We start from the raw sequence: 7,035 nt of genomic DNA, 5'->3' as shown, positions 1-7,035 counted from the left end.
ACCCGCCGCCGCGCCGTGACCTTTCACCCCCGCCCCCTCAGCGCGCCGGCGCGGCCGCCGCGTCGCGCGCAGCCGCAGTGCTCCGTGCCGCGCGCCCTTTCCCCGCCCCCTCCCCGCCCTTCCAGGACTTCCCCCTCTCCCCAGGGCTGGGCCGACGGGGGGGGGGGGGGGCTGGCTCCGCCCACCCTTTGCGACACTCCCGCGGAGCTCGCCCGGTAGGCTCCGGCGGTAAAATCCGGATCTTTCCAGCCTCCCCGGTCTTCTCAAACCTGCAAGATCAGTCTTTCCCGCCCTCCCCCGCCACTTTCTTTCTTCCTAGGTCTCCAGTGACCTTCAAACGCTCTTGTCGCCTAATAGGGGTGTTATAAAGCGGATTCTTCTCGATCTCAGAAAGTCTGTGCAGACCTGCAGTAAATGTGTTTTAAAATCAAAAGGTAACGATGGGCCCCGATAACTTGGCTATCCTCCAGCAGTCAAACCACGTTTTTGTTGTTTTTTTTTTTTTTTTTTTTAAATCACGTGCTAGGCTTAAGCCTTCCAGCCAGGATTTTAACTCGGGACATAAGAGAGGCGGGACTCCCTCGCCACTTCCGGCCCCTAGAGCGTGACTTAACGTCACTTCCTTAGCAATGCACTTTAACCCTTGCCATCCTCGTTTTCTGTACTGTAATTTATAACTCGGTCATAGTGGAAAAGGGAGCAACTCGTTCACTTAACCGCGGAACAATTAACATCCGAGCGATCCGCAAAAGATTCAAGCGGCGTGCCTGGGGGAGAAGCAGGGTGGAGCTTGAGGTCACATGACTTGCTAGGACGGCCCCGCCCCTTGCAGCTGAAGACTTCCCCTCCCTCAGTGACAGAGCCTCTGGGTCCCGTCTAGGTACTGATTCTGCACTTGGCGCCGCGGCAGGTGAGGTGCGACAGGTAAACCGGCGGCTGGTGGGGACGATTGACGGGGGTGAGAGAAGATAGGGACTGGGGAGTGTGGGCCGCGGCCTGCGGTGCTTGGGGCTCATGTCTCCTTGTCATCCTGCACTGACTAGGAGCTCTTTTCTCTAGATCTTCTGGACCCCTGGCCCGTCCCCGTAGTCCACTGACGAGGGATTACGATGCCCACCTCTGCCTGGGTTGAGAGCGAGTGCGGCCATGATGGTTCCCTATTTGGAGACTTGGGGGCTTCAGGTGGTAGGATTGATTTAGCCATTGCTGGGGGTCTGCAACCACCTCCGGGTCCCATTCCCCAAAGCGCCTTCCCTGGCAAAGGCTTTCGCCCGGATGAGCAGGAAGATAGGAAAAACCCCCTGGAGGCAGAGGCGTCTCCGGTGAGACAGGCTTGGGAGGGAATGTTTCTGCTCCACGGCCCTCACTGCAGAGTCACTGAAGGGCTTCCCTACGAATGTGCATTCTCGGTGATTCTAAGGGTTTTTATCCAACATCCTTACGGAGAGGTTCAGTAAATGTTCGCTTGCTCCGGATGAGACTGGAAGGGTAAGAGCGGGGCTTATAGATTTTTCTTCTCGGGGAGCAGGCGGTTGTACTATCTTCAGAACAGGGTGTTTGGTAATGCGACAGTCTCAGTTGAATGGGAAGGCGATGAAAGATGGTGTTGCCTGATTGGGCTGGAGACCTAGGTTAGCTTATGGGAAAGTGACGAGGTTTTCCCGAAAGGGAAGTCATTCTTCAGAAACCGATCAAGCTGAAAACAATTAATCCAAATTCATGAGGCCATAATTTAAAAGCAGAAGATGAACTCTATATATCACTGACTTCGTGTTTTCTGCCTGTGGCATCATTCCCTTTTTGGACATTTTTCCTTTGAATCCTACATAATTGCCCCTCCCAGTCAATTCCTTGGCCAGTTTAAATTTGTGAAGTAACGATTGTGTTTTTAATTAGCTTTTGCATTTGTTAAAAAAAAAATTCAAGTGTATAGTATATTGTGAAAATACAGTAATTATTTTGCTTAGGGTTGCCCAACCATTTGTTCTCCATTTTATATGCTCTGTGGTAGCCAATGTTTTGACCTCAAACAGTGAGCTTTAGGAAAGGACTGTTTTTCAGTTTGGGGCTAAACTCTTTTATTTGTTCTGCAAACTTAGAAAATTCCTTGTTTCAAATTGGAAGGACTAACAAAATTACACATTTGACTTTTATAGCTGAGCTTATACATTTTCTTATATGAAATCAGATTTTTAGTTAAATCTTAGTTCTAAGCAATGTAATTGAAGAGTCTTCCAAAGTCTGCTGAGGACTGGGAATACAGTTCTTACCTCCATACGTGCTTGAGGGTCTGGGTCCAATACTCAGTACTAGAAAGAAAAAAAATATATATTAGGGAAAAGATGGAATGATTATCTTACAGTGATTGAGCAGACTGAATTTTTCCCCTCCCAAATTTTCTGAGATTACATGATCTTATTTTGTTACCGAGAGCTAAAAGCTAAAACAAAATGATAGCAGTTTAGCAAAATAGAAAGACTGGCCTAATTGATTCTTCTTCCTAACAATATTACCGAGATGATCTTGCACTGCCCAGGAAAATCATGCTGGTTTTTGTATGTGTATTTACAATTTTACCATTACGTGATCTATACTAGACAGTAGCTATTGATATGTTTATATAACAAGTATAAATACAGATTCTTACATAGTTCATTCCTTTTCATTGCTAATGCTAATGATTATTCTGTGGTACGGATGGCACCACAGTTGGTTCAACCATTCACTTGTTGCCGTTTTTTATTTGCTTGTGTGTGCATGCTCTTAGAGGCCAGAGGTGTCTTCCTCTGTTCTTCCCCACCCCCAACCCCCACCCTTTTTTTTTTTTTTTTTTTTTAAGGTAGGTTCAGTCACTGATTCAGCAAGCCTAGCTGGCCAGCAAGGCCCAGGCATCCTCCTGTCTCCATTTGCCCGTGAGAACTGAGCTTAAAGGAGCAGCAACACACTTGACTTTCACATGGATGCTGGCGAGCCAAACTCAGGATTCTCATGCTTGCTAAGCAAGCACTTTAGTGACTGAGCCACATCCTGAAATGCAATTTTAGCCTTTATTTTTCTCCGATGTGAGGTTCCCTGATCTCGAGGAGAGGGGAAAAAAATGGTGTTGCTTTCCTGCCCATGTGACATTCCACCTAATAAACAGAATTCCTAAGTGCTTTGGAAGTCCAAACCAGTTCTGTGCAGGTGCACCAAAATGGACTAGAGAAAACCAGTCTAAAAGCACTGGATACTAGAGGCGGCGAAGTTCATATGAAAGAGATTGGATGAGTCTGCAGTTTTACTTCACAATTAATTGCTCCAATTTTAGGGAACTTGTGGAAGCAGTAACTTGATGAAATCTGGAAGATTAGCGGCAGGAATGGGTGACTAAATAGCAATGGAGAATAAATGTGAAAAAAGTTTGACATTATAAATGATGATTTGACATTGGAAGGCTTTTCTGATACTGTATAGTTTATGAGATTTCCATGTGTATCAGGGTGTGGTGGTGCATGCCTTTAATCCCAGCACTGGGAGGCTGAGCCTGGCAGATCTCTGAGTTGAAGGCCAGCCTGGTCTATAAAGAGAGTTCTAGGCCAGCTAGAACAGTGAGACCATGTTTCAAAAGTGAGAGAGGGAGATTTATATGCAGAAATGTATTTAGGGTCTAAGTCCTCCATTAAGTAATATGTAAGGGTTGGGGCTTCCCGACATCTTTGTTTTTCCACTATGAGGTGTTTCTTACTTTCACTGTCTTTGTAGAGTATCATCACCAGTGAAAAACTATTCCTCCCCTTGGGCCAAGGTAGCCCGTCAGTCCCTTGGGGTACTACACAGTGTTTTCTATTCCTTTATCTTTACTTACAGATTATTCCCATTATCTGGGGTATTCCTTGGTAAACTGGAAACCACCCTGCAGTTAAAGGATAGTGTTTCTATTGTGTCTTCTCCACAAGGATGCTGAAGTGGGTGAGGCCCTGTCCAAGCAAACACAATGCTGAGGTCCCTCACAGGTTGTTTACTGAATGAGTGTCTTGAGATTAAGAAGGAAATTAAACCACTTTACTTCTCACAGATCAGAGTTGTTCTGAGGTTGTGTATTCAGTATTAAGCTTTAATACAAGTTTCCAAATACTGGATAGAATAGAGATAGCCTTGTATGGACTTTATTAATACAAACTTACCTCCACAGTGTGTGGTGTTTAGTGATAAGGCCCATGGTTCTCTTTCAGTAGGAGTGGGCAGAGATAGTTGTACTAAATGGGAAAATTGGTTCTACATACACTGCAAGTGGATTAACACTACAGTTACAGGATCTTCATTCAGCTTCTCTGTCTTGGTCATCCGCCCTTTTGAGTGCAGCTGATGCTGAAAGTTTCAGGGTTCTGTACTGGGAAACTTTCCTCCAAAGGGTATTGCCAGTTGAATGAGATAACCTTACATATAATCTGTTTGAAAGTCGTTTTAAAACTAGATGGTATGTGAGTGGAAAGCAATACGATTCAAATTTTACCTGAGTAGATTGCCCAATTACAGAGACCTGGGATTAGGTTTTAGCCTTACCTGTTATTAGCTGTCTTGACCTTGGGCACTTAAAGTTTCCTTGTGTTTAAATCCAGCCCATGGGTATCATTAAAGTAGAACATGAGTATACAGTATTTAGTACACACTTTGTAAACTTTTTTTTTTTAACAGAGGCCAAGGCTATCCTTGAACATGGTCATCCTCCTGTCTACCTCCTAAGTGCCGGCATTGCAGGCATATGCCACTACACCAACAGATATTCTACTAATTATACTGACATATGCTTCCATTGTATATGCTGAACTTCTAGGGAGACTTAAGACGCCTAACAAAAGTGACTGATGCCCCTTTTTGCACAAAAGGTTTGTGTTACAGTGAATGGACTAGAATTTGAAATGAGTCTATCATGAAAAAATAGAGCTGAAAAAACATTTGTAGCTTTATTTTTTGAGACTAGCTCTGCTGTTACTTAGGCTGCTTTCAAACCCCAGGTCTAAGGCTTGTCAGTCAGCCTCAGCCTCCCAAGTCGCTGGACTACAGGCTCAAGGGTAACCATATGTGGTTCCAACAGCCTTTAAACTTTATTAGGAGCTGAGGAATATAAACATAATCCCCCCCCTTTTGGGGGGGGGGTGTTGAGACAGGGTTTCTCTGTGTAGTTTTGGTGCCTGTCCTGGATCTCGCTCTGTAGACCAGGCTGGCCTCGAACTCAGAGAGATCCGCCTGGCTCTGCCTCCTGAGTGCTGGGATTAAAGGCATGTGCCACCACCACCTGGCAATTCCCCCGCCCTTTTTAATTTTAGCTATATTTTTTGTTTTTTAATATTTAAAAACTTTCCAGTGCTTATGATCATTAATGTGTAGAATTGATTTTCAGGAAACAACTTTTCCACTTTTAAAGGTTTTTTGTTTTGTTTTTTGGCTTTTTTTGAGACAGGGTTTCTCTGTGTAACAGTCCTGGCTGTTCTGGATCTGACTTTGTAGACCAGGCTGGCCTGGAACTCACTGAGATTGACCTGTCTCTGCCTCCCATCCGTTTTTAACGTTTTAGTTTCACATTGCAATACAAGGAACAGTATGGACATGAACTAGATGAAGAATTTTTAAATCTTTAGAGATTCACAAGGATTAGTAGTTTAGTTTTTCAATGGGAAGTATCAGTAAATAAAAATAGTTGAAATAAAGCTTTTGTGAGATTATATTTTTCTTTAATCGTGACAAAAAATACTCATTACTTTAAGGAAAGAAGTTTACTAAGAGATAATTGAATATTTACATTAATGTCAGTTCACTGTAGAGTAACTGGTATGTAGTAAGTGTATGTTCGTGCATTTTTGTGTATTGATAAATAATATGTGGTCAATAAGAATGCTTTCCATTTAATTTCTGAACAGTATTTTAAGTTTCACTCTTTTCCTTTTTCTTTTTCTTGGGGTGGGTGGGGAGGGTGTTTTGAGACAGGGTTTCTCTGTGTAACAGCCCTGGTTGTCCTGGGACTTGCTCTGCAGACCAGGCTGGCCTTGAACTCACAGAGATCCACCTGCCTTTGCTGGAATTAAAGGTACACACCACCACATGTGACACATGATCACTTTTTATCTTGAGACAGGGTTCCAGTAAGTTGTCCAGGCTGACCTTGAATATGCTCCATACATAGGGAAAACTTGAGCTTGTTAGATTCCTTCTTCATCCTCCCAAGTAGGTGACATTACAGGCCTGTGCTACTAGGTCCAGCTAAAAAAAAAATTTTAATTTGATCTAAATTTAAACATTGAAAAAATCTTAAAATTTCATGAATTGCTTTGATTTACTCAAATAACAAAGTTGTTTGTTTAGTTGTATATGTACTCTTAGGCTTAGATATGTAAGTACAGACATTTTCTTTTTTAAGAAACAGAAGTAAAGGGCTGAGTGGTTGCATAACTTGCACAAAGGCCTGGTTTGATTTCCAGCACCATATAAAGTGGGCATGGTGGCACATGCCTATAATCAGGAAATAGGAGCAAGATCAGCAATTCAAGGTCATCCTCAGCTGATGTCAAGGTCAGTTTGGAGTGCATGAGATTCTGTCTCATATATATGTCAGTGTGTGTTTGTGTGTGTATGTTTGTTTTGTGTGTAAATCCTGATGTCTAAGGAAATTTCTATCATGACAAAATGATACTTAAGTGTGGAGGGGAGGCACATTTTTATGGTAAGCATAACTGGTTCAATTTGTCTAAAGACTTAAATGTAAATAAGATATTTTAAATATTATAAACCCAGGAGGAATACCTCCAAGTTATGAAAGGAAAAAAATAGACATATGAAACTACATAGAAATAATTTTTTAGCAGAAATGGAAACAAATGATTGAAAGAAAACACCTGAAATACATACAACAGATGAAGTAATAAAATCCTACAAATTTAAAAAAGTCCACCTGATAGGACCGTATATAGCGAAGCATATGGCCAGAAGTTCACAGAAGAAAAAGCTTAACATTTAACTAACATGAAAACTAATCTTACTAGTAATTGATACATTAACAGA

At 42.7% G+C, this 7,035-nt stretch overlaps 1 protein-coding gene across 1 annotated transcript in view; it reads left to right on the top strand.

Annotated features, from left to right (window-relative positions):
• The first annotated feature begins 751 nt into the window (after window positions 1-751).
• Atp6v1a (ATPase H+ transporting V1 subunit A) overlaps window positions 752-7,035 on the top strand; it is a 50,355-nt gene continuing 44,071 nt past the window's right edge. The window contains 1 exon segment of the mRNA XM_052740757.1: window positions 752-910. The gene's annotated coding sequence lies outside the window, so the exon portion shown is untranslated.

The sequence above is a fragment of the Peromyscus californicus genome, unplaced genomic scaffold (genome assembly GCF_007827085.1).
Source record: "Peromyscus californicus insignis strain IS unplaced genomic scaffold, ASM782708v3 Scaffold_16__1_contigs__length_79575227, whole genome shotgun sequence".
Classification (NCBI taxonomy): domain Eukaryota; kingdom Metazoa; phylum Chordata; class Mammalia; order Rodentia; family Cricetidae; genus Peromyscus; species Peromyscus californicus.
Note: the sequence above shows the minus strand (reverse complement) of the source record. Positions and strands in the feature narration are given on the sequence as shown.